This window comes from Opisthocomus hoazin, chromosome 14 (assembly GCF_030867145.1).
Source record: "Opisthocomus hoazin isolate bOpiHoa1 chromosome 14, bOpiHoa1.hap1, whole genome shotgun sequence".
Classification (NCBI taxonomy): Eukaryota; Metazoa; Chordata; class Aves; order Opisthocomiformes; family Opisthocomidae; genus Opisthocomus; species Opisthocomus hoazin.
Genome location: NC_134427.1, coordinates 19,095,089 through 19,120,911, shown reverse-complemented (window position 1 = coordinate 19,120,911; position 25,823 = coordinate 19,095,089). Strand labels below are relative to the sequence as shown.

Genomic DNA, 25,823 nt, shown 5'->3' with positions numbered 1-25,823 from the left:
GGCTGATGCCAAAACAAGTCTGTTGAAAGGCAGAAGAATAAACGTGGTGAATAGCTTTATCTGATGTATATAAAGAGCTGTTTTAATAGCCTGACTGCAGTTGTGATCAGGAGAGCCGGAGTATGGGCAGGCCCCAAAGGATCTGGTAAGGAATAACTGCCTGAGAGATGCTGGAAAACGTCCTGGAGAGGCACTTTGGACCTGGAAAAGCGTCAGGAGCTACAGCGACGTGTAAGTCCTGCAATAAGGTGTGCGTAGCAGAGGGATTAAAGCTGTGCTGTGGAGGCCTGGGAATAAAAGGCTCTGCAGGTGAAGAGCTTAACGGGGCGTTCATTGGGTAGTGGGTGAACATAAATGGGAAATGCAGAGAGCACAGGTTAGGGATTTTGTTGCTAAAGGACCAGTGTGAATGCTGTTGCTGAGCTCTGTAATAAAGACTCATTGAACTTCATGGTTCCCTCTCGCAGATGCGGTTGCTGGTTTCTTGTGTGATATTTATAATTTTATAGAAGAAAATGTGAGTGTGGGTGGATAAGTGGTCTGTTAGTATTCCACCCAGAATCATGCAAAGGAGCACCAAAAACCGGATAACATACTTTATCAATTCAAATCTTGGACAATTAATAATAAATTTGGTTAACTGTGGGAGAGTGATTATTCTGTAGCAATCTTCCAAAATATTATAGACTGTCTATCTGAGATTATTACAGTGCCATGGTGCTGTGTGTGTTTGGGGAATGCGAAGCACTACGCCATGAGGGACATTATAATCCCATACTTATACCCTGGCAGATCCTGCCGTAAGCGTCCGTTGGTGTTCGAGGCAGTAGCCCTGGCTAACTTAGCAGGTGCGCTCGCCATATGTCAGAGCCCTGTAACTGATCACAGACATATGTGCAAAAATTAGCAATAAAGCTATGTGAAGGCTGTAGTTCGATATCCTAACGGTGACTATAGTCGAGATTTAAGCCTCTGCTGTGCTGGGCTTACTGTCTCTGCTGTGCCAAAGCATCTAAACGCATGTTTAGCTTCAAGCCCGTCATCAGTCCTGAAGAAGTCAATGCAAAACTCGAGCCTTAAATATCCTGGACAGTAAACACTAAGCGCTGAGAAAGTAGAAATATATTGACAATAGGATTTTTTTTCCTATGTATTTAGCCACCTTGTTTGCCTTAGGTACTGTTCTTTAGGTACTGCCCCTGCTCTTTGCATCACACAGGGGCACGAAGGCATTTATCTTCGTTGTGCTGAGCAAAGTATGAAGAAGAATGCAGTCTCCTTGCTCTGATGTACTTAAGTCTAAAAAAGATTTAAACTAGCAGATCACCTCCCTTTTAACTCTGCTGGCTGAACCAGCTTCAAGCACCACACACGAGCCTTGCGGCCTTATCCTCCCTTCTTATTTTGGAGACTTTTTGAAATTTCCCGCCATGTCCTCTGCCGTAGGAGCACAGGAGCACAGTCTCTTTTTGCTCTTCTTCCCCCATTTCCAGACCACAGCTCGCTGCTTCCTGGACTTTGACATTTTGTTGCTTCGTCCACTCCATACAGACCCAAACAGGCTCAGGCCAAGGAGTCTCCGTGTTTCCTGATTTTTCCCCATGACTTCTTTCTGTTTTGGAGAGTTGACGTTTTACGAGGAAGACAGGCAAAGATGGGGTTGGACTCTTGCTACATTGGTGATACCAAGCAGTCCTTTGACGTGTAGGGCGTTTGCAGGGACACAAACTGCTTGGGGTTTTCTGTTTGGTTTGTTTGTTTGCTTGTTTGTTCTCCTGAGTGTTCTGTGAAATCAAATTGAGTCTTCTCTGCCGTGCTTACTGTTCCCAGAAAACGGGGTTTTCATCAGGTGCTTGGTATAAAGTTTCTACATTACATTTTAGCAGAGAAGTGCAGTAGAAGTGAGCATGGGACCTCACAAGTTTTGCAAGGCTAATGGACCAGTTACGTGACTGGTAACAAGCCCATGGACCATTCGTTCTGTTCCTTCACTTAATCTCCTTTCAGAGCTCTCCTGAAATGTCTGAAGGAAAAAAGAGGAAAATCAAAGTGAAGCCGGTTTTACTGTTCCTTAGCAAAGATTGTAAAACTCGCGGAGTTTCTCAGTAAGGCTACTGTGACGTGCGCCTCTGTAGAAGTTTAAATTGAAGTTGATGAGAAAAGGCTTGGTGTTATTCTCTTGCTAGTAGGAGACTTAATCTATGTAAGGCAAGGAAAGTCTGTCCATTTAAATTCAAGGGATTTTGTGTTGAGTCCATAATTCATAATTGACTGAACCAATTAAGAGTCTTATTAAACAAACCAACCAAAAAGGACCTTACGGCTAGAGTCCAGTATTAGCTATATTAATCTGAATTTCAACCAGTGAAAATGACAAGCAGAAAGAAGTAGTGGGAATGAAAGCCACATTTCTCACTGTTGTAGCGAGCAAATATTTCAGAGGACAGGCTTGTGAAAGACCTTCAACAGGTGCTGAGTGTTTCTGCCGATGGAAATGATAGTGTTTTCTAAAGGTGGCTTTTAGTTATTTGATAATTTTTCAGACCAGATGATGGACTGCTAGAGCACGTTATTAAAAGCCTGCACAATTATAGATGCTGAAATGCTTTGGTCAGATCATTGTCCTTGTAACTAAACATGCACGATGGCAATCAATGAGTAATCATAATGTGTAAAAGCCAGAAGGACTACTATTAGGGCTTTTTAATTTGCTGTTTGTATATGTCTGTGGGTGTGTTATGGGACTTCCTATTAAGGAGAATGGTGTCTTATTATTTAAGCCATTTTACTGAATCATCCCTGTTTGATGCTAATTGTACTTGGCAAAAATAGTATTGTGCTGTTAAATGATTGATTAATTTATTAGTTCAAAGATAGGTTTGTACTTCTGTTTTCAATTGAATGGAAATCTAGAGATAATATTTTCTCCCCAGGTTACCAATTTTCATGCTGCTTCTTAGCCTCTCATGACATGAAAACATTGAAATCGAAATAGTTTTCAAAATTGGTGCTCTTAGAGCTGCTACCTCTGCCCTGCTCCAACCTGTGTACTTTCATTTCTTTTTTACGCCTGTCTCAGGAATTCTGGACTCCTAAGGGCGCTGGATAAGAACAGAAACTTTTCTTTGAGTCTACAAAATTTGTGATGCCATACTCATTTGAGAAGGCTTTTTGGGAGATGGACAATGTTGCCTTTAGTGTGTGTCCGATCCCGTGTCACTGAAGCCAATGGGAAATGTGCCATAAAACTTCCGCGGGCATGGGAACGAGCTTCACGTACTTGCTCCCAGGGGCAGCACACAAATCTCCTTTTGGGCAACCTCCTTTTGGGCAACCAGGGAACCTTCTCTGAGTGTATGGAGGCAGTGAGGCGCTGCTGGTTTGCAGATCATTGGTAAAGGTGCTTGTTTGAAACTAAGCTTTGTGCAGTTTCACAGGAACTTTCAGGTGTATAAAACAAGTAACTAAAATGCACATATCAGCTTGTACACTTATGTGTTACGATGCAGAGAGAGGAGTGCAAAGTGTTGAGTATCATTGACTTTCTCAGTAAGTTTTTGCTAGTGAAATAGTATCTGAGTAATCATAGAATCATAGGTTGGAAAAGACCTCTAAGATCATCAAGTCCAACCATCCACCCAGCACCACCATGCCTACTAAAGTATGTCCTGATGTGCCACATCTACACATCTTTTAAACACCTCCAGGGGTGGGGACTCCACCACCTTCCTGGGCAGCTTGTTCCAATGCCTGACCACTCTCTCAGTAAAGAATTTTTTCCTAATATCCGATCTAAACCTCCCCTGATGCAACTTGAGGCCGTTGCCTCTCGTCCTATCGCTGGTTACTTGGGAGAAGGGACCAACCCCCGCCTCACTACACCCTCCTGTCAGGTAGTTGTAGAGAGCGATAAGGTCCCCCCTCAGCCTCCTCTTCTCCAGACTGAACAGCCCCAGCTCCCTCAGCCGCTCCGTTGAAGACTTGTTCTCCAGACCCCTCACCAGCCTCGCTGCCCTTCTCTGGACAGGAACACAATTAACTGACAGTGTGTGCAATATTCCAGCTGTGGACTGAAAGTGACTGGGTTATACTGTTTCTTATCTCCTGTCACCTAAGGAAAGACCTATTTAGTATTTTTCTTTTAATATTTAAAGACTGCAATAAAAAAAAAAGACTAAATGGAACAGAATACGAAAACCTCTATAGGTAAAACATTTTGTGAATGTGATTGGGAGGCTAATCTGTGCATTCAGTAGGTCATCATTTGAAAGGTATTTCTTACGCATTAGTGATCTTGTAAACCAGGAAAATGGGAATATAATTTGTATAATGGCCATCAGTCAGATACTGAAAGTGAAAGGGTCAAACGGCAGCTCCTCCTCCTCTGTAATTTGGGAGCTGGTGCGTGTGAAACATCAGAATATAGCTCTTCTGTCCTGTACCATTGATTGTGAGTGTGAGAGGGAAACAGTACATCGATCAACTTGTGTCAAGGCCAGTTAAAAACCTTACAAGGACAAAATTTTCCCCTTTGGGAGGTAAGCTGCTCTAGGGGCTGAGTTTAGAACCCAAAACTAGAATGGTGAGTTTCGGAGTTCGGAACTGCTGTTCATATTTGAATGCCCCAGGGACCATCATTTATTAGACAAGCATACTGAACAGATTTAGGCAAGTCACAAGAAACTCTCTCCCCTGCACTGGAGTTTTGTCTGGATTAATTATTTAGGCGACTGTGTACCGTGGGGTAGCTATGCTGATTTCCATGATGCTTTACTTGCAGGGGACAAGATGTGATGTTTTTGTAGAAGTTTAAAAATGTAAAATTTGATGGGTGTGCAAGTAATTTTTTTAAATTTTCATTATGATCTCCAGATAGTGTGCTGTTATGGAGGTGTTCTTTTAACATGATGTTTGAAGGCAGATAGGTTTATCTGGGCAGGGGTGAGGAGGATTGGAACCTGTTGGGTACAGGTAGGATGGTTAGAAGTGAAACGCAGAGCTGAAGTCAGAAGAGATGCCTGGCTTTCTGCGGTCTGCTGCGAGCTCCTTGGGTTGGGTGCTGCAGACGGTCGGTATTTTATAGTTCAATGACTGCAAATGTCGGTTTTTCCAAATGAGCACATTGCAGGAAATCTAGAAGCCCTGAGTTGTCTTGGAGCCAAGATGGCTTCATAATGTCTGAAAACTGGGGATCTGGAAGCCAGAAGACCTCAGCTGAAATAGCTGGAACTCTCTGCACGTTTCTGTGGCTGGTACGCAGGAGAAGAGGTTTGTAGGAACCGAGAGACTGACAAACCAACACAAATTTCAGGCATCAGCCTCTGGTATCGGGAGGAATTTTGGAAACATCGTGCTTTCTGGAGCAAGAGAATTTCTATTAAATGTTCCTTGTAGGAGGAAAAAGGCCAATTTACCCTGAATATGAGTAAAACAAATTCTACAATGTCTGTGTTTCAGGCCAATTGAAATTCCAAGTTTTGTCCAGATCTACTTGTTAGGTCTTTTGCCCACAGTGAAAGCTGCTTTTCGGAGCACTATGAGAAGTATACAATTCTTCTAAAAACCTTTTAATATTCTGGAATGAGAGATTCTCAGTTACAGGAAAGCAGAAGAAATTTTTTTTCTTGCTTCCTTGCAGAATATTTGCCTCTTTTCCTGTTGTTCAGGAGATGGTCAAAAAAGGAATATTTCCCTTTTCTTTTTTTACGTGATGTAACCATTTTCTTGCACTTTTCCTTTTTATTCTATAGCAAGTGTAGATCCTTTTTGTTTTCAAGGGAGAAATACTATTTTTAAACCAAGTGCCAGAAAGGTTCATTTTGAAAATGTTGAAATGAAATGTTTAACTCTTTTGACATACTTTCTATTGTTGTCAAAATATTAAAGCAGTTTTTATCATAGCTCGTTCTTAATATCAAAACTACTGTTGGATAATCACTCTACACCTGATCTGCAGCTAAACAGGAAACTTTCTCTGCAGTGTTTCTCAAGTATTCAGATGGCACCGGCTGCTCAGGAGCAGTATGCCTCCCTACCATGCCTTTAGATTTAAGCCAGAGATCTGTCCGAAACATCTTGCATTTCTTCAACGGAAAATGAAACTGTCTCATGCTACTTGAAGAAACAGAAGAAAATCTGCTGGAGGAGGTAACTGATATTTGAAGGGATGTTTTAGATCGTTAGCTAAAGTGCTGGAGATCCAGTGTTGGAATAAATATACTTTCCTCAGAAGAATAAAAAGCAAGGTATCAGTCAAGGAGAAGGTTAGACTACAACAGGAAAAGGAAAAGTGGGATCAAAGGGGATAGTGGAATTCTTGAAGTATTAAATGAATTTCTTAATGGAGTTACAAAAAAACACACTAACAACGTGCAGGCTGTCATGTGCCATTTACGCATCTTCATACATGACTTCAAAGTCAGTGAGGCAGTGGGTTTATGTAAACTAAGGAGACTTAAAACAACGATCTCTGAGACCAGCTGGTATTAATCCTCAATTCCCATGCAAGGCCACCACACTTTTATGAGACCGTGCCAAATACTGTGTTATGTGAAGTACCAATACTTTTTGGGTATGTGCTGCTGCCATGCATGTGTCATCTAGAAATTGCCTCTCTGGAAAACAGCAAATGCAATAGGAACAGTATGACTGGAATAAAATAAACCAAGAACAGAGTAGGCTACCTCTTTGAATTGTGTATTCCCACAGGATGAGCTGATGGAAATCCAAGAAGTGGCAGGAATTATGGGAGAGTGGGAGAAGAAGAGAGAGAAACTTCCTGGGGCTTAATAGAGAAAAGTAGAAGAAAAAAACACGAAGCCATAAAGATACAGGAGATGTGTGTGATAAGAAAGGCAGCCCGGTGGAAAAGTCACACAAGGTGGGGACTTCTCTTGGATTTAGGACAGCGCTTAAAACTATGAATTATGTAAATATCCTACAGTGAGCAAGTAACTTTGGACTGGTTTGAATGTTTGGTGATGACAAATCTGGAAGGCGGAATGGAAAGATGGCGTGCCAAAAGCAAAGTACTGGAAGTCTTAGTTCTGCAGTATCAACTGATTGGATTCTGTTGGCACCAGGTGAATGAAATTGTGTCAGACAAATACAAGATAGTGTAGACTGCATGCCGGAATTCATCAGCCACCCTGTGGAGATGGGAGAGTTAGACCAGGCAAGTGTGGGAAACTTGCTTGTGCTAAATCTCAGCATCAGCACTTAAATGGGGACAACACAAAAGAGCAATAGTAGAAAGGAGTGAGAGGTCCTGGGCTGCAACTGCTCACAGGCTGTTTGAGCAGCCCAGAAAGGGTGTCACCACTGCCACGGCCTGCCGGAGGTTAGATCCTGGCTAAGGTTTTCTGTCTGGAGCTGAAGAGGTGAAACGTGAAAACATGTGAAAAGCCAAAGCAAAAGTTAGTGCTAACATCTGATATAAACAGCTATATAAACCAGCCAAAAAAGCATAGCCAGCCTTGCTACTGTACAGACGTGCCAGTTTTTGTCTGTACGGCTTGCTTTTGCGTTCTCATTGGTATGGAGAACTGTTAAAGTGAGAAATGAAAAATAAGATACATGACAAATACTAGAGGAGACTGCCTGCTACTAACTCTGCCTGAGGGAGATTTCCACAGGGCTCGTCAGGGAGAGGTCTGCCTCCAGCTGCTCGGATTTTCAAATTTATGTCTTGCCTGCAACGAGGTACAAAGTGTCTAGGGCGAATGAAGCAGCGGGACAGCATTCCCAGGGGTGAATATATCAAAGCGGGTGCATCTGTGCCGTCACTTTGTAATGGTTCCTGCTTCAACCTGAGGTCCTGACTGTCTACACCTTGAAAGTGCTGCTTTGCTCCATATCATTCAGCTTCCACAGCAAACCGCCTGCTCTCCAGACCACACTGCAGGTCAGAGACAGTCCTGGCAGGCCGTGGGAATGCTTGGGGTAGCTCATGTCCCTCTGCGCCCTTCAACTCCCACGGCTTCCAGGCATCCTGTGCGCCTGACGCCCTTGTACCTCGGGAGAAATAGGCAGCGTGGTAGAAAGTCACGAATCTTCCAAATTATTCGTTTCAATATTGGACATTCAGCCTTGTTGAGCATTTTGGTGTTGCACTTTTCTAGTTTTCCATCCTGCAATTCTTTCTTTTCAAAAAAGAGACAAAATGGAGGCTGTTCTGTGCTTAACCCAGGGCTCTAAGAGGCAATTTGGAGAAGGCCACTGTGTGGTGCACTAAAACCATTGGTGTTCTGAGTTTTTAAAATTTTTTTTAAAGTAGCCTGCTTTATACCTCCAACCAGCTTGGCTTCTTGAGAAATACCTAGGCCTCTTGCTCTGCAATTAATTTATGGGCAGCTGCCTCGAACGGGAGATCCTGGGATGCCCGTGGACTATTCTGTATTCACTGTGGTGGCCCCACATGCCAATCCGGATGAGTTAGAGCTAGTCTCTACATCTCATTGCAAACCTTCTTAACTCAGGACACTGAGATATCCCCAGCATCCGATTCATTTTTTTTCCTCATCTACAGGCAGCAGTTACTGTTCTCCAGCCATAGTACAGCAATCCATATAGCCAGCTATACTTAGGCAGTGGACAGGGGGGAAGCATTTGCCACAGATACAGCAATAGACGGTTTCAGAAGGTGAGTGGAGCGGCAAGTTAGGAGAGCTTGTAGAGTAAAACTCTCACACAGTAGGCCCTGGGACGGTCAGTTGTCCATGAGGCAGATGGCTGAGAGTTTGGTTTATGGTGGGCGCACACCAGCGTGGATGCGAAGACTCGCAGGGCAGCAGCCAGGTCAGTGAGTTTTCCTGCTGCAGGGATTTGGACGATGGACAGTAGATGGTATTTTAGAGTGTGGTGAATATGAATTATGAACATTTCAGCAAATTATGAACATTTCAGCAATAGCAGGCTCAGGCTGTGGGTTTGATTTACAGCATGACAACATGTTATAGCATAGATGCAGCCTGATGGTTTCTGACGCCCTTTTGTTGGCTGTATCACGGGTTACCAAAAGCAAAGTCAGAAGCTATAGAGAGCAAGGCAGAAATCACAGTTCATTAGAAAGGCAGAAGGGGGGTAGCTTGGGGTTAGTTTTCTTTTCTTGTTTAGGCCCAGACTATGATGTCAGTGAACTGCAAAGGGAAGGAAGCAGGGGTATAACGCTGTCGTCCTGTCAGAGTGCTGACTGAAAGTGAGGAAGTGCTGGAAATTTGTCCTTCAGAGTCTGCCAGATTTCAGCAGTGGAAATACCAGTTTGTACGGAACTGGGCTGATATCCTGCAATAGTATATTTACAGAATGCAGCTTTCAGGAGATAGGCACATTTCTTACATGTGCAATTCTGTTCTAGCTTCTGCCTAGAAGAGCCTCTATTTAGCGAGTATGATAATGAACGCATAGATCACTTCTCCTGGACTGTGGGCAGAATAACTACACACTCTCTGAGAAATTTACTCAGAGTTTTATCTGCGGACTAATTTGTATTAATGTTGCATTCAACCCTGGAGTCAGCAAACTAGGAGCCCGACCCCTTATTTTTGTGTACAACCAGGAATAGAGAAGTAGAGAATGGTCTTCATACAAGTAAGAAAATAAAGAGATTGCCACGGTGAGAAAATGCTGCAGGAGCTGGAAGGGCTGTGTCATTGAAGCTAGCATTGATCTAACCCTTTTTATTTTTTTCTAAAGCACTAACTGAAAGTGGGTTGCAAAAGAAAATCAATTCTGAGAATCATTAGGGTTGGAAGGAACCTCTCCTGGGTCGCACAGTCCATCACTCCTATGATTGTTCCTAAACCAGCTCTAACAACTGGGTATCTACTCATATTTTTTATGATGGCTCTACATTTTTCTTTGGCTGGTTGCAACAATGATGTTAAAAGAAACATTCTTAAAAAAAGAAACATTGCAAAGCAAGCCCTTGGGTACATTTTAGCTGACAGATAATCTTCAAGGCTCATTTACTTTTAAAAAGTTACAGTACTCAGTTGTCAATGTGTATTCATCTTTGCAGGTGCCAGGAAAATTAGAAATATTACTGCCCCTTTTCTTTGTTGTGAGTGGGTCTCTCAGGCTCTTCTACCAATCTGTGGATTTTTAAATGAATGTCTAAATGTCCAGTGTTCTTGAAAGAGTTAGACTGCAAGGCAGTCATGTGTGGTTCTTGTCAAGGACAGGGAACCTTGCTTTGAGTCAGAACTACAAGCTAATGCAACAAATACTAACGTGGAGGGGATAGTTCCAGGAAGGTGTCACTAGTCTCATTTTGTGGGAGATCCAGTTTACAATCTCACAAAAGATGCAGGTTAATTGTTGTCGCATAATGTCACTCTGATCTCCTGGGCTGCTTGATGTCTTCTGCTGTGTGTCTCCAGCTTTTCTCACCTCAGCTGTGTTTTGGTTTGTCTTGGGAAAGGTAGTTAACAAAGCATATTAAAATGCCTCTCCTGTGCAGAATGAGAAGATGCTTTATATGAAAGCTTGGATAAGGGAAATCCACCTATCTAGCTTTTGTCTTGCTTCTGTTGTGTGCCTCTGTTAGAGTGCCATGCAGATAGAATGTTGTGATAGTCTAAAGTTACAGTAACACAGCTTCTACTGCTCCTCTCCAAAGTGAGACCTCTTCTGAACACACGTGAGATTCTCACATCTACAAGTGAGCTGTAACTTTTAGTTCATGGATACCACACCAACTAAAGTGCTTTGCCATGAAGTCAGCCTTGTTTCCCCCTTCTTAAAGTGGGAAGAGCTGAAATTTTCACATCCTACTTTTTTTTTTTTTTGTAACAAAGGAGACGCTATATAATTCAGAATGATGTTTTAATGGCTGTGGTGTAAAATCAATTCAGTTGAGAAGAATTTCTGTTGGAGAAATACTGCTTTCTAGCCAGAAAACTTCTTTCCAGAACCTAGTAACCTAGTGAGGCATAGTCCAAGACTTTCTCTAGTGTTGCCATGTGTGGCTCAATATTGTGCATTACAGGAGATGTCCACAAGTTTTGCGGGTTTCCTGTGTGGCACTTACGGAGCACCTATTAGTTTTTCTAATAACAGTTTATTTGACTCTTCCTGTCCATTGGTGCATCCTTAAATGTGGTCTAATCTGTGGGAGCAGCAAGGCATAGAGAGTGGCAGATTTGCACTCCTTTTCCCATCTTTGGACTTCACCATTTTAGAGCAGTGGAAGAGTAACCCAGATAGGACTTTGTGGGGTACGGCGTGAGCACTGCTCACTGCGTTACAGATTCATCCCTTTGCTTCTCACAGGCTACCTCCAGAGATAAACCATGAAATAATTCAGTAATAACCTAATGCTTTACCCTAATCTGGCATCTCACACTTTTATGATTTAGAAAAGAGGCAGTTAAATTATAATATCAGGAAAGCTGCAGCATAAAGCTTTACTTTAGTTGCATAATTTTGCAACAGCAATTACCTCAGCTACAAATTTAATTTAAAAACTCTTTGAAAGCACAGTCTGCGTTATCACAGAATATACTTGAAATCAATGAAGGATGATTTCATTCCAGGTCTGAAGATACTATTAAATAGCCAGGAAAGAAACCTGCAAACAGACACACGCTCTTACTTATTAATAAATTCTGCTGTAGCAATTACAAATCTTGACTTCCACAAATTCATTTACTCTTGGCAAAATATGAATTATAAACAATGTTTGCCAACTTAATGCAGTTGCATTCTTGCACCTAGCTGGAAAATAGATGGGAACTCTTGAAAATGATCCTAATCATGATGCTATTAAGAAAGATGCAGAGAACATGCTCTGATAAACATCACAGTGTCTGCCTACCATTATGTTATATTTTCCTTCATGATTCATGGTATCTTAGCAACCATATAGGCCTGATAACCTTTAATGGCTCTAAAAATGATGCACTTGGAATCTATCACTTAAGGCCTGGTGCTCAAGGAATGACACTCTTTTCTTTGATGGCAGATCTCAAGCCAAATAAATACACAGGAATCAGAGCAGCTTTCGTTGTCTGGGTATCCGTATTTTGCGTGGTTATTCAGACTGAGCAAGAAAAGGGCTATGTAATCCAGGCTTAATCAGTATAGATTTTGGACATACATACATACCTTAATTAACTATATGGATTCAAAAGAATGTCATAAGAGCACTGTGTTATTAACTGAGAGAGTGGTGTTTGTGCGTTACCTGGAGGGATGAAAAGGGCAGTCTCCTGTCAGACCGAGGGAAAATTTACACATTTATCAACGGTGCATGAGAATCCGGATGTAACCAGGTTGGCTGCAGAACTGTTAACTGCTTGATCATTACTGGCCAGTCCTGGGACACTCTGATGGAAGCTTTTTAACATGAGGAGATAATGTATGAACTGTATTAGTGCCCCTGTGTCATCAAGAGCACAGGCTAGACCAGAACAGTGCACCAGCTGGCGTGAGGCAAGGTGGCACTGTTAGTGTGGTTCAAATTTCTGCCAGTAACCCACTTGTTCCTAAAATGGGAGAAATTAGAGTTAGGGAGGAGTAGATCCTGTTTCCGTCTGGATTTCTGGTATTTGCAGAGTTAGGTGCCATTGCATGAAACAAATTAGAACTAAACCATGAACGTGAAGTCTTTCTGTTTTGGACTTCAGACAGGGGATCTCTGTTCCAGGGGACTACGGCAAGGGCTCGGGCAGCGAGGACAAGGCTTGCGGCCGCCCAGCTGTGTGGCAGCCACAGCAGCCAGGCACTGTGCGCTTGTCACAGGGCAGAAGTTAGCACAAGAGGGCTCCAGAAGCCAGGTAGCGTAAAACCATCCGTTTCCTGGCTGGAAAGAAAACTGGTGAAAGTACAAGCACTGGGTACACGTATGCAAAGGGTGAGGTTCCCAGCCTATGTTATATCTACTGCCAGCAGTTCACTTAAGATGTTTTCAGGAAACATACTGTGGGCTGCTACACTCTTCTCAGAGGAGAAGAGGGCTGGTTGATGGGGTGGGAGTGCTGCCGAGCTGAATTTGAATTGCCACTTTCAGGAGAAAGTGGAGCTGGAGACATGCACACGCGTGCGCAGGCTATCAGTGCTGTACCGCAGCTGCCAGGGACCACCATCACCCTCTGTTGAAGACTTTAGTGCCTGGGGAAATGACGTCTGAAATCCCCAGGTCTGAGAAACAGAACTTACTGTGTTTTGGAGTAGTTTCCTGTTTGCATGATAAATATTATCCCAATAAAACTGCAGAATCAGAAGTATTGTGAGGCCTCAGAACAGAGAATTGAATGTCAATCACGTTTAGTAACTGCTGCTGGCATAACTCTATCAGATGCGGAGCAGACCACATTTACATTTAAAAATACAAGAAATCAATGTACGTTAATGTATGCCCTTCATGCATTCTGCGCCCAAGCATTTTACCAGCCACTTTAAAGGGCCACGCTATTGCGGGGAAAAAGCCTTTCAGAAGCTTACCAGCAGCATAGGCTGTCAGGTTTAGGAAGCAAACAAATCCCAACAGATCTTTCAGAATATTTTCTGTGCCAGCTCCTAGCCTCTGCATAGCCCTAGTGCCATGTCTGTGTGGTGGAAACCACTTTAACTTTGCCATTAAAAATGCTTTGGCCTCTTTTTGTAAGGTGTAGTATTGACAGTGTGTGTATAGGAAAAGGCACAGGAGTGGCACACACGGAAGCACAGCGTGCTGCCCGCCATGGAGCCACGCAGATATTCCCCAAGCGAGGTGTGCCTAGGCTTGTCTTTAAGCCTTGCGAATGCTAACAATTTGCAAATGTGATTAGCAAAAAACTGATGAAGAACTCGCTCCCGTAATTCCAAATTAAAATGACACCTGTCATGATCCCATTAGTAAAATTTGACCATATGTCTGCGTTACTTTCAGGTACAGGGACAGATGATTACGTTACTGCAGGAAAAGGTAGGGTGTGAATTTGTGAGAACTCCTCGCAGCTGTTTGCGTGCAGGCTTTTCCCTCTTCGTGAGTGCAAAGTAAATGAAGAGCACTAAAATGATCGCTCTAGGAAAGATAGATCACCTATGTCACGTTTACCCCAGGGTGGGCTGAGGTAACAGTGTGCACCTGGAGATGATGTGTAGGTGCTCTCATCTGTTCACGCCGCAGCTTATTCTGCAGCATCTCCGTGAGTCGTAATTCCATAAGAATTATTAAACTCCATATTCTGTCAATGTACGATATGAAACAAATTGCTACAGGCTTTGTTTGAACTCATTGTTGTCTCCAGATGGTTCCCAGTATCTCCGTTGTTTTTATCCCTTCCAGAGCTTACCAGCACATTCATAATGGATAGTCCCCCATCCTGCCTTGAGCAGAAACACACAAACCCTCCCAGGGAAGCAATTGTTGGGAGTTTGAACCTAAGGTCAGAACCTACTTGGTTACAAACCACGGGAAGGAGGATCTGAGGATGCTGATCCCCGTTAGCGTGGTGTTTGGTCGTTCCCTGGCCAGTGACACTACCTCTTGTTTACATCCCAGTCCCCATGGAGCAGAACTGGGTGATCTTTGCATTAGTTTGGATTTTTATTTTTCTAAAAATTACCAAAAGAGATATTTTTTTTTTAAAACATTTGAAAAAATTTCGCCCCTGTTTTCATCAGCTCTAGTACAGTCTTTACACTCTTACAGCCCTGTGAATGGGTGCTGAGGCTTGATGGAGTGTCCAAGATTTTATGTGTAGTTTACAAAATCCCACAAAAAGTGCTTGGAGTGGGCCCATGTCAGAGTTGGACTTAGCCCTTCCAGAGTTTATACAATCTGGTGAAACCTACTGTTTTATTCTCAACAACTCTGCTGACAAAAACACCTCTGTTGAGCAGTTCCATATTGACAACCAGAAAATGTTTCAGATTGTACGTGAAAGAAGGCTAATTTTGCACATGATTCCTGCAATATTTGAGCTATCATGCAATTATGATATAAAGTTTGCAGACAATGTTACAAGGTGCCTGTTAAAAAACCCCAGAAACCAGACATGCTGTCAAAAATTCATCAGCAGTTCCTCCTGTGTAATGTACTCTTCAAGAGACAAGTGAAAAAATGTCAAAACCAAAGAAAGAATACTTAGTTACAACAGCTATTTGAGATCCAATTTAGCCTTTCTTATAAGTTTCCCTTCCCGTAAACTACTCTTCTCGTGTTTTCTTCCAGTAAATGAGATGTGCATAATTCAGTTTATTAGAGAATTGATCCCTTTCAGAAAAAAACCCCAACTTTGGAATTCTAGAGGAGGAAAAGACCAATTGTACCGATTTTGTAATACTTTGGCTCACATTCATAGCTTTCCCAGCCTTCCCTCTGTCTGCAGAAGGACCTGCTGAGTGACACTGATAGGAACGTGGGTCACATCGAATTTCTAATGCTGCTCTTGTGTAAATGCGTGCATACATTCATTTTTCTGTACGCTAGATGCAAATCCCAGATTTAAAAGCTCCAGATCCCCCGTTTTTCATTTCTGACTAAATAATTTAGGGTGATTTTCCTCTTTCTTACACTGGTATATATCGGGAGTAACTTTCTTCAAGCAAATAGTATTATGCGGGCATTTATTATGCTGGCAAGAGGAGAAATAGAGCAGAGATTAACTTATATGATACGTTATATTTTAAAATTACACATTTGTCTGGTATGGGGTGACAGAAATGCAGATTAAAGACTCAACAGAAGTATTTTTTTCTAGAAACGTAAGTATTTCTGCAACAAATCTTCTGTTGGTGTAATAGATGAAGCACTCCTGATTTCAACAGCCCCCTGAGGCACTGACCTGAGGTTTTGATTTCTAATCCCTTTTGGGCTTTGTGACCTTGCGTGACTTGTTTACCTGTTACATGTATTCCTTGCAGCCTGGAGATTTGACAGTCAGCGTGAGGCCAAGCTTAGGCAAGCCAGCACAGGTGCTGTGAACGAGCGTGCTTTACCTAAGGGAAAAGAAAATAAAAAATCTGCACAGTTTTTGTATGATACGGTCCGCTGCTGTTTCCCCTGGGGTGAAGAGGGCAAGCACAGCGAAAGTCCTGTAGCTCTGGAAACCCAGCGTATTTGTAGGGACCTCTCCGTGTTACCACAGCGTTCAGCGTGAACGGCCTGGTGAAAACTGTGAGGGATCGGGGGGAATGGGGAGAGGAATTAAGGATTCAGTTACGTTTTCTAAGCTGCTTTAGGAATCTGACAGCGTTTTGGTTGGTATCAAAATATTTTAGTATAGAAGATTAATATTTGCACCACTGAGCTCTTTAATTTCATTTACCTTAGGAACAGGGATTTTGGCAGTAAGGAGAACCAGAGAAGTAGCAGTGGGTGTACAGCTCCATGCAAACAGCGTGAACGCTTTCACCTCCCAGAGAAACAGGAGGTTTCACAGAAGGCAGTTGAGTCTTTTTGGTTTTCTTAAATACGTACTGATGTAGGAATTGCGAACACTGTCAGCGCCATCCTGCCATTCTGTGGGGAGCGGGAGGTGGCAGCGGAGGCACCTTCTTGGCTGAGGTGCACCAAAAGGTTGGGGTGGAGAGACCCAAAGCAGCGTGAAGGGCTGGCAGTGGGGCGGCTGGCGGAGGTGGCGGGAGTTGTGACAGCTCTGCAGGAGCTCTGAAAGCCTGATAGTCACCTTGGTCTGGCAGAGCCGGCCTGGTCACCCTCCCCTTTAGAGAGAGTGTGCCACTGTGATCCTGCAAAACAGGGAAACACGACTCGGAAGGTTCCTGGTTCGTTCTTTTGAGGGAGACTGGTATTAGCAAGGTTCCTAGCAGCTGGCTGTTGCTAATACATAGAGTCATGGAAACATTTAGGCTGGAAAAGACCCTTAAGATCATTGAGTCCAACTGTTAAGCTGACACTGCCAGCTCCACCACTAAACCGTGTCCCTAAGCACCACATCTACACATCTTCTAAATGCCTTGAGGGATGGTGCCTCAACCACTTCCCTGGGCAGCCTGTTCCCAGTGCTTGACAAACCTTTTGATGAAGAAATTTTTCCTAATATCCATTCTAAAACTCCCCTGGCACAATTTGAGGCCGTTTCCTTGTGTCTTATCACTTGTTACTTGGGAGAAGAGACCCAACACCCACCATTCTACAACCTCCTTGCAGGCAGCAGTGGAGAGCGATGAGGTTTTCCCCCCAGCTGCCTCCTGGTTGCTGCTGCTGCTCGCTGTCTGCAGGAGCTATTTTAGAAAGCGCTTTTCTGCTTGCATCAGGTGCTGCAAGCTCAGGATCACATTCACCTAAGCTTTGCCTTGAGGAGATCAGTAGTGGTGGAGTCTCTAATAAAAAAAATGACAGAAAAGGTAACAAGAGAAATGAGGAAAATGAAGTTTTTCACAAAATGTGTCTTGTATTTGTGCCGCTGCTGGGCCAGAAGTATGCTTTTATTCTATTTTTTTTTACTTGAAGTCACAGCTATGTGCACAAGGGATTGCTGGGAAACTGTTCTAATTAAAACTAGTTTTGATTTGTGGAATTCAGGACACTGGGAGGAATGATGTCCTTGATGATTAAAGTACCAGCTGAATGATGACACAAATTAGTTTGAGATCCATTAGTGAGTCTTTTCCAGGATAGGATGTTGTCCACGTTTTTTGTAGCTGTTTGTTTGTTTGCTGGGTTTCCTTTTCTCCAGCTTTGGAAATTACATTGCCTGAATATTTCATCCTTGGCAAAACATGAGACGACCATTGCAGGTGATTCAATAAGTTACCTGGCAGTTGCCAACAGTTTTTCTTTTTCTTTCTTTTTCCAGAAAGAAGTTAATATTATCCCTGAACTTTGTGCCTGGCTGTGTGTGATTCTGTAGCAATTAATTTCGTTACGAGCAGAAAGAAGAAATATAATAAGAAATGTTAGAATTAGGTTATTTTTTTTCTTGTTGTCAAAAATGTTTTCCTGTGTCACATACATGGTTTGAGTTTTTTCACAAGCCTCTTCCAGTCCATCATAGTTGCAAGTTCAGGTGGCAGCCCTGATGTTCACAGCCTGTCTGGGTGGGACTCTGCGATAACCTCTTGCCTGCTCCTGCCTCACCTTCACTAACCTGTGGCCTTCCTCTTCCTCTTTCCTTCATTTTCTAGCATCTTTGATTTTTAAGGTACCATTTCCTCTGGATTACAGCCTGGAAAATATGCGGAGTTCACTTCCCATCTGACGTGTGACTTCCTCCCACCCTTCACCTCTCAGTTATTTCCTTGGACCGCCTCATTTTTGCCCTTTCTCTGTATCCTGTGATGTTCCTCCACAGCAGCTCACATTTAATTACTGGTGTTCAGGCAGCTTAACGTCACGTGGATATCCTGAGGGGCAACTGGGAGATACAATACCACATCTGCTATAGAAGTCAGTATGTGCTAAAGCTGGAGTTTAGCAATAAAATTCATATTGCCTTAAGCATCAAATTCTAGATTAAAAACCTAAATGATTGTTTAGCACAAAAGCAAGAGAGATTCTGTTTGCTGTGATTAATCACTTCTGGAAAATTTCATTGGTTTCTGATATGCGAGGGCATGTTCATGTTTACCAACAGCAGGTTGGTAGATATTTGTACAGCAAGAGGCACAAAGTGGTTTTAAGCTCCATGTTTTTGAAAATGGTAGATTTTTTACTGAGAAGTGTGAAATTTTTTGGTGGCCAAGCTGTCATTGCATCTCTGCTCCATTACCATTTTCTACTTAGAATTTGAAAACTGTGTTTAAACAAACTTAGGCTTTTCATGAATTACAGATACTTTGTGTGATAAGTGAAGATTTTTGTTGTAAATGCTTCCTTAACTATAGTCACTTTTCTCACAGGTAAGTTATGAAGTTTCTGCTCTTTCCCCTTCATTCCAACCCCTTGCTGCAGATGTAACCCCACCTGTTTCATCATTGCAAGATATTGCAGGACCATTGAAGTGATCTAGATTAAAACAACAAAACCCAAACCCTACTCAACAAAACCTCCATGAGTTTTTATTTTTATGTTATTCAGAAGTCATTTGCTGATGTGTGATTTTCACATCACTGTGGGGTGCTGACTTTTTTCATACTTACCATTAATACCTGCTTGGCCAAAAATAAGATTAACCTCTTCATTTTTGCTGGCTCCTCCTCTCTTTCTCCCCTGCCAAGGAAAGATCCCATTAACAGTGAGCTCACCAAACTCCATGTTCAGCTTTGATGTGTTATGGTGTACGAAATCTCCTGAAATTTCACCTGTTCTTCGACAGAGCAGCACAGAGATAGCCAGAACCAGAGGGGAGAAGTGTGTTTGGAGTCATTTGAAATAAACAGATTTAGTTATGCCAAGCAAGGGCATTCAAGCAAATGCAGAATACGTACACCTGCATACCAAGGTGTAATGCTGAACTAGCATTAGAGTCAAACCCCTCTATGAGGGTCCCCAAAAAATACAGCTGGTATTCACTTGGGTGGAGTGAATCAGTGCCGAATAGGGAGCTGACAAAAGAGCTGAGTTCAGGAGGTGTTTTTAATCTTGTAATAAATTTCACAACTAGGTTGCTTCTTCATTTGTACATCACGGGTAGACTGATTTATACACCCCTTGCTTTACTGTTGGCTAATTCAGGAGTTCCCAAGGAATGGCACAGATCTTGCAGTATTTTTATTGTGGATTAAATGGGGATAAAATTCATTGAGGGGCCCAGAAACCTCTGGAAACACCAATTTTTTTCATTATTTTAAAGGTTTTCCATTACTTTTTACTAGCCTAGCATAAGCAGCATACATTAGGTATATACAGTTACAATGCCGGGAGAAATCCCTTTCCATTCCACTCATGAGGTTTTGTTTCTGATGCTTCCTCCCTCTCTGCATTTTTGTTCAGACCCATCTCTCTCTCATCTGAGCAACTGGGACGAATTTGGGAGCGTCCTACAGCAGCTTCCTCTAGACGTAAATGTATATTCCTGCCCTGAGGTCAGATTTAGTGAGAATAAAAAGCACAAATGGCTGTAAATAAGGGCAAAAAATTAATGGTCTAATTGAATCTGTTTCCTCATGGTGGTGGGCCTTATCCCAGAAAACTTCCTTTTGCTTGTCTTAGTGGAACGAGACGGTTGGAGACAGCAATTAACAGGAGATGATAAATGGAATTGTGTCTGCTACTTGGGAGAGAATGTTTCCTGAATAATGATCCTTTGCTTCAAGGAGGTTTGCAAAATTATATCGCTCGGGTGGATTTGAAATGCGCTTGGCGATGATCTTCACTTGGCTCATCGCTGCGGGAAGTGTCCCGGTCAGGTGAAGCTGGAGTTGGTGCTGCTGCTCTGCTGCTTAAAGGGGGGACTTGCTAATTAACTCTTTCTAATTTACTAGGATTTTGTGAGCTCAGTGAGAAAACTTCGCTGGCTTAAGTGTGACCTTAGTTTGAACAGTGCCTGTTACTGCTCTGGCCCTGACAGCTTATGGATCTCTTACGGTCTGCAGGGCCACCAAGGTGCTGGAAAGTTTAGCTAAGGGTACGTGGACGTGGCTGACTCAAGCGGCTTTGGCAAACATGGGGACACATTTATTTTTTTGCTCTTTTTTTGCAGGAATTTCTCCTTTGCTTATTATTCTCACTGGATATACATTTTTTAAAATGATGTAACATAAACCACACAGCAGTTTCCCATCCACTTAGTCCTCAAACAATGGTATTTTTTAGTGCTGTTACTGTGTTAATGGTTGGCAAGTGAATAACTGCTCTCATAAATAGGCACAGGGAGAAATTGCTTTAGCTTCATATGCTAATAGATAGTGGGTCTTATTAGTAGGGCTTATTAATTGGTTTGGTGTCTTCCTTAATTAAATTGATGTGCCAGCTAGTGGAAAAATAAATCCTTGTTAGGCCAGTGGATCGCTTATTATTTGTCGTAGTATTTTTCATGTTCAGAAAACTTTAGAAACAGTGACTGAGGCTCCAGTTTCTCAGGCACTATCTAAGATGCTTTACAGAGAGAAATAAAGAACCAAAACTGGAGTTTGGTTTCAAATTTGGGTGATAACTGATGTTCAGTCTTGAATGTAAATAACATATTTCAGTCATCTTAGATAACAGGGCCCTACTTGCCACTTCTAAATCCTTGTGTTTCCTGGGCTGAGTGCCTTACCTGCAGGGGAAACACCATGAGAACGTTTGAACCATGTGTCACTGGAAGAAGCTTGTGGGTCACCTGTGTTAGCTGTAAGTGTGCTGTGCTGGTAGGTTATTTCCAAGCAACATTACATTCCTGTGAAAATACTAAAATAGTTTCATGCCAGTAGTAACTTTTGAAGAAAAAATCTGTTATGTATGTATCTGATAATACATATCCTCCCTTGCAGTTAAGTTGTCCCTCATGTCTGGAGTTACCTGCATCTCTGATAAGTTGGTTTTGACGTGTAATTTTGTACTTTTTTTCTTTCTCTCTCCTTCTCCTTTAAAAAAAAAAAAAGTGTGAAATGTGCAGTTTTGCTTCAGTGTAAGCCAAAAGCATAATTCATATTGTACACATACAATTTGATTTCAAAAGATTATCTCTGATACTGGCAAAACATCAGTGAACTAGTCTGCATGGAGAGACAAAAATCATACATTAAAGTATCTGGGGTGGAGTCAGCACGCACCTTTTGCTGCCAGTTCTTGTTTGGTTGTGGGGTTTTTTGTTTTTTATTTTTTTATTTTTTAACGTGAAAAATAGTATTTTGCTCTTAATTTTCATCTTAGCATTGACATTTCTGTATTTTCCTGCTCCTGATGCTTAACTCCCACTGGTATCAGTGGAAGGCGTGCAGATGGAAGGGAGACTCTCAAAGGCCACCCCATGCATGAAAGGAGAAGAACCTTCTCCCCCCTCTCCACTGCCGTAGCTGAGGGGCTGCTCCTGTCACTCGTACGTTGGAAGGATCCCATAGCCCGAGTTTCAGGCCGGGAAGCTTTGACTAGACTGTTGAAGAATATATTGTGGCATTAGGCAGGAGGCTGTGTGATGCTTCAGGGAGTCGGGTGAGGAGGAGTTTTCAGTCTGTGGCCTGTGGGATGACGGTAAAACATCAAGAACCTCCTCTTTGTTTTTAACCATTTTGTTTTTAACCATTATTTTGTCGGAAGAGGCAATGTGTTGGATGGCTGTAGACAGAAAGTGAAGTGAAAAAGGTGTGTGATCTGGTGAAAACATCTCTTAACCTTGGTAATGGGTATGTGGGATCATTTAGTACCTGTACTGCTGCACCAAGAACCTTTCATACCAGCAAGAGAGGACACTGAAGACAGAATATAATAGACTGATAACAAAGGGAATTGCCCTTTCTTATCAGGACTGTATAAAGGTAGAGTAGCGTCCGTGCTAAAATGTTTGCAGTCTCTCTAAGGTCTTTGTTAACTGCTTATTTCTAGGTGCGGATGCAACTCCAAACACATGAAATGGTTGGACTTTGAGCAAAAGATTCAGTGGGATGTACAGAGTGGACAATTTCTCATAGTCTGCACTTGATTGCTAACTAAAATGAAGTTGTGGGATCCTAATGGGTATGAAATTCTCAGTCTCTTTCACTGTCTGCCATTCACTTCGTGTTGGAGTTTGAAAGAAATCTTGTTTGTCAGTTTTTGAATCTGCGACTTGCAGCTGTAGCAAAACATTTGGATAGAAAACCTATTTTCCAAAATCTACTTAGGGTAAAATGGCCTTTTTTATTGTTTACTTCCTGCGTTTGAAAGAACTTTCGTTAAAGCCCAGCTTCTGCACCTGCGTTCCTCCAGAAAACTGTCTCTTCAAATTCTCTAGACTGATTTGTCATTTTCTTACGTGCCAGAACCAGTTGTAGCTGTTATTGCATTACATCGCTGACAGAATGTAATGCCTCATGACAGATGCAGCTGCACATCGCCGTGGCTGAGAAACCAGAAGAGAAACAGAGGCCCAGGTCTAGCGAAGGCTTGATATCTCCCATGCACAAGTTTTACTTACGGGACTTTCGGTCTAGCTGGTGGTTGCACTGGTTATCTTCTTTGTTTTTGCAAGTGTGAAGGAAGGTCGAAGTCTGGGGAAGGCTGAGTGGTAGGAATCTTTCTACTTTCTTTTCCGTCTGTGCACGTATCTACCTCATATCTCAGCTTCCTGCTGTGGAGGGTTGAGCAGAAGGTCTCCTTGAAATCTGCTTTGCGTGTTGACCAGAAGCAGCCTTAAGAATTCATTCAGAGTCTCTCCTGGCCCTTGCTATCCTGATTTAATAAAATCAAAGCACTCCGACTAGTCCTGTCAGATGAGAGGTTGAGACAGAGAAGTTATTCTGGATAAAAGGGTTTACGTGTCACCCCAAATTCTCTCACTTTACATTTTTGGGACATATGCTTTAAAAACTGAAGGCTTATGATCTTTGCTTTATGATCTGGTCTGATTCTGCTACACAGTAGAAGGGGTACGGTTCTATCTGAGGGGTATGGTTTCATGTAGGGCTGTCCTACCAAGTACGGTGTTCTTGAAGCCACACCAAAATAAGCGTCATGCAATGGAAAAACATCCTTTACAAAAATACTGGTATTCATTTAAATACTCCATGTGATGGAAAATTCACAATGTCGCTGTCTCTTTAGAAGTTAGTCAGTGGATAAATTCCCTCTTAGTTAACAGTTCTTTAGTTCTGCTTCAGTTTTCACCCTTTGGACCTAGTGTCTGTAAAAAGCATCTAGCAAAAATTGCCTTTATAGACATGACGAGCCAAATGCTGGGTTGCATGGGCTGTGTTACATTTACATCGCGATTTTTCTGTCTTCTGCATCATGAGCAAAACAAGAAGCAAAAGATGTGTGTCTTCCCAAATTTAGAAATGCTTATGTCCACGACGCCTTTCATAGTCTGTTAGCTAAATCCGTAAGTCGCCATAACTGACAGGTAGGTTCCTCTCCCGTGTGTGGGCTTAGTCTGCATCTGCGCCTTGGCCGCTGCTGATCCTCTGCCAGGTGACGTCGAGTAGGGCTTTTCTTTTAAATGTTACGCATGAATCGATAGAAGCTCTTCCAACTTGAACAAGTTGTTGCAATCTAACATTTGCCGTTACGTGTTGCTGAAGCCCTTGGCACTTCAGCTCTCAGCTGAAGAAGGGCCCCTGCGTGGATTAGTCACAGACGCAGGAGGTTCGAGGGGCTGTGAGCCCACGCGTGTTACTGCAGAGGGAGTGAAATTTTCCCTTGCAGTCTGTGTCGGTTTGATTTGTCAACCTGTATGGAAATGATTGCATTTTAACACTGTATGGAATGGGGCTGACATTTCCTGGTAAAAGTGGGCAAGAAGGAAAGCTACGGGTGGTGATGACAAGCAATAGTGTGGGAGGGAAACAGAAAACTCAGTGCTGCCACCACCAGTTAGCAGCCCTTGGACTGAGGGGTTGGCTGTGTGTTTAATGACTTCTTTGCTTTCGGGGATAGCCTAGAAAGCATCTGTTGTTGAAGTAAATAAGCTGTTCTGTTTTAGGACAAAATCTTGTCAAAATTGTCTTGAAGATCTCCGCGGCAGTCGCTGCCTGCTGCTCACCGCAGCCGGCTGCCATGCCGGTGGGGGACGCGGTGCCGCAAGGTGCCTCGCAGCCGCTTTTCCTGCGGTTGGAGCGTGTCCCCGGCTGTGAAAACCAGAACAACGCATGCAGTGAGCAAGAGGAGCTGGGGATGGTCTGTGCTGCGCGGTGCTCGTAGCCTCCAGCTTGTGCCAGCCCTGCTCCCGAGCTGGTGCTCTGGTCAGTATGGCACCACGCCGGAGCTGCGCAGCCTGCCTGGGGGCTGGCACAGGGCAGTCGCACAGCTTTGGACCACAGCAAGTTCATGCCCTGCGGAGTTAAAGGAGGAGCAGAGCTTGCTTGCATCCTGCTGCGGCGCGTCGGGGAGAGCAGAGCCATTTGTAGAGTCCTGACACAGCCATGGCACTGATTTTCCAGCTCGGCAAAAAGTGGAGCTCGTAGTCACCTAGCCTATGTCTTGTGAAGAAGTTTATTGTTTGTTTACAGTAAATAACCCCCCTAAAAATCGACATGTTCAGACAGAGTTGGAAGAAGATCCTGAATAAGTTCAGGGGTGGCCATTCACCTTGTTCTCCAACTGTTTTTTATGAATAACATTTCATTCTTCAGTAACTGTACCTGTGTATGGTACGGTGCTGTTCAGACAGCTCAGAGCTCATCCCCATCCGCCCTGGGCCTACAATTACCCTTGTGATTCAGCTGCTTTTCCCTCCAACTTCGTGCCCCTCTCTGCTCTTCATCCCCTGATACCTGAAGTAATTTTAATACCTTGACACACTAGCGCTGACTTAGTTTTTGCCATTTCTCCTCCATGTTTGAATATGTAATGCCCCAGAAGGATAATTGTTCTTATGTTTCCATTTCTTACATTGTTGTCTTTTCCTGATTTATTGCCCTCCTCTTGCTGCAGCAGTATTCCTGGCTGGCTCCTGGCTGTGCACAAAGGATAGCAGTGTGCTCAGACACCTCCGCCCCCCGCCCGATTGCCTCCCGACGTACACACCTAGTTACCTGCCAGGGGAGTTCACTGCACTGGCAAAAGCTGGGAGGGAAACTTGCAGAGCTCAGTTTGGCAGGTCTAACAGAAAGCTCAGGCAGGCTTAGAGCGATAGTTTAAGCTGAGAAACATGTCCTGCCTGCGTTTTATTATGTTGTATTCCACAACACACAGTTCTCTTCCAGCTGAAAATTGTTTTGAGATTTGATGAGAGCTGAAGTAGCTTTCTGTTTTCCTGTAGAGCCTCAAGTTTATATCAGAGAGAAAGAGAGAACTGAGAACAAAAAGCTTGTTCATATCCTTTTGCCTGACGGATATGTCTGAGCACAATCTACAACAGCATTATAAATAGGTATTTGCT

The 25,823-nt window shown here is 43.0% G+C and overlaps 1 protein-coding gene across 1 annotated transcript in view; it reads left to right on the top strand.

Annotated features, from left to right (window-relative positions):
• TENM1 (teneurin transmembrane protein 1) overlaps positions 1–25,823 on the top strand; it is a 1,260,898-nt gene that overhangs the window by 148,851 nt on the left and 1,086,224 nt on the right. The gene's annotated exons all lie outside the window — the stretch shown is intronic.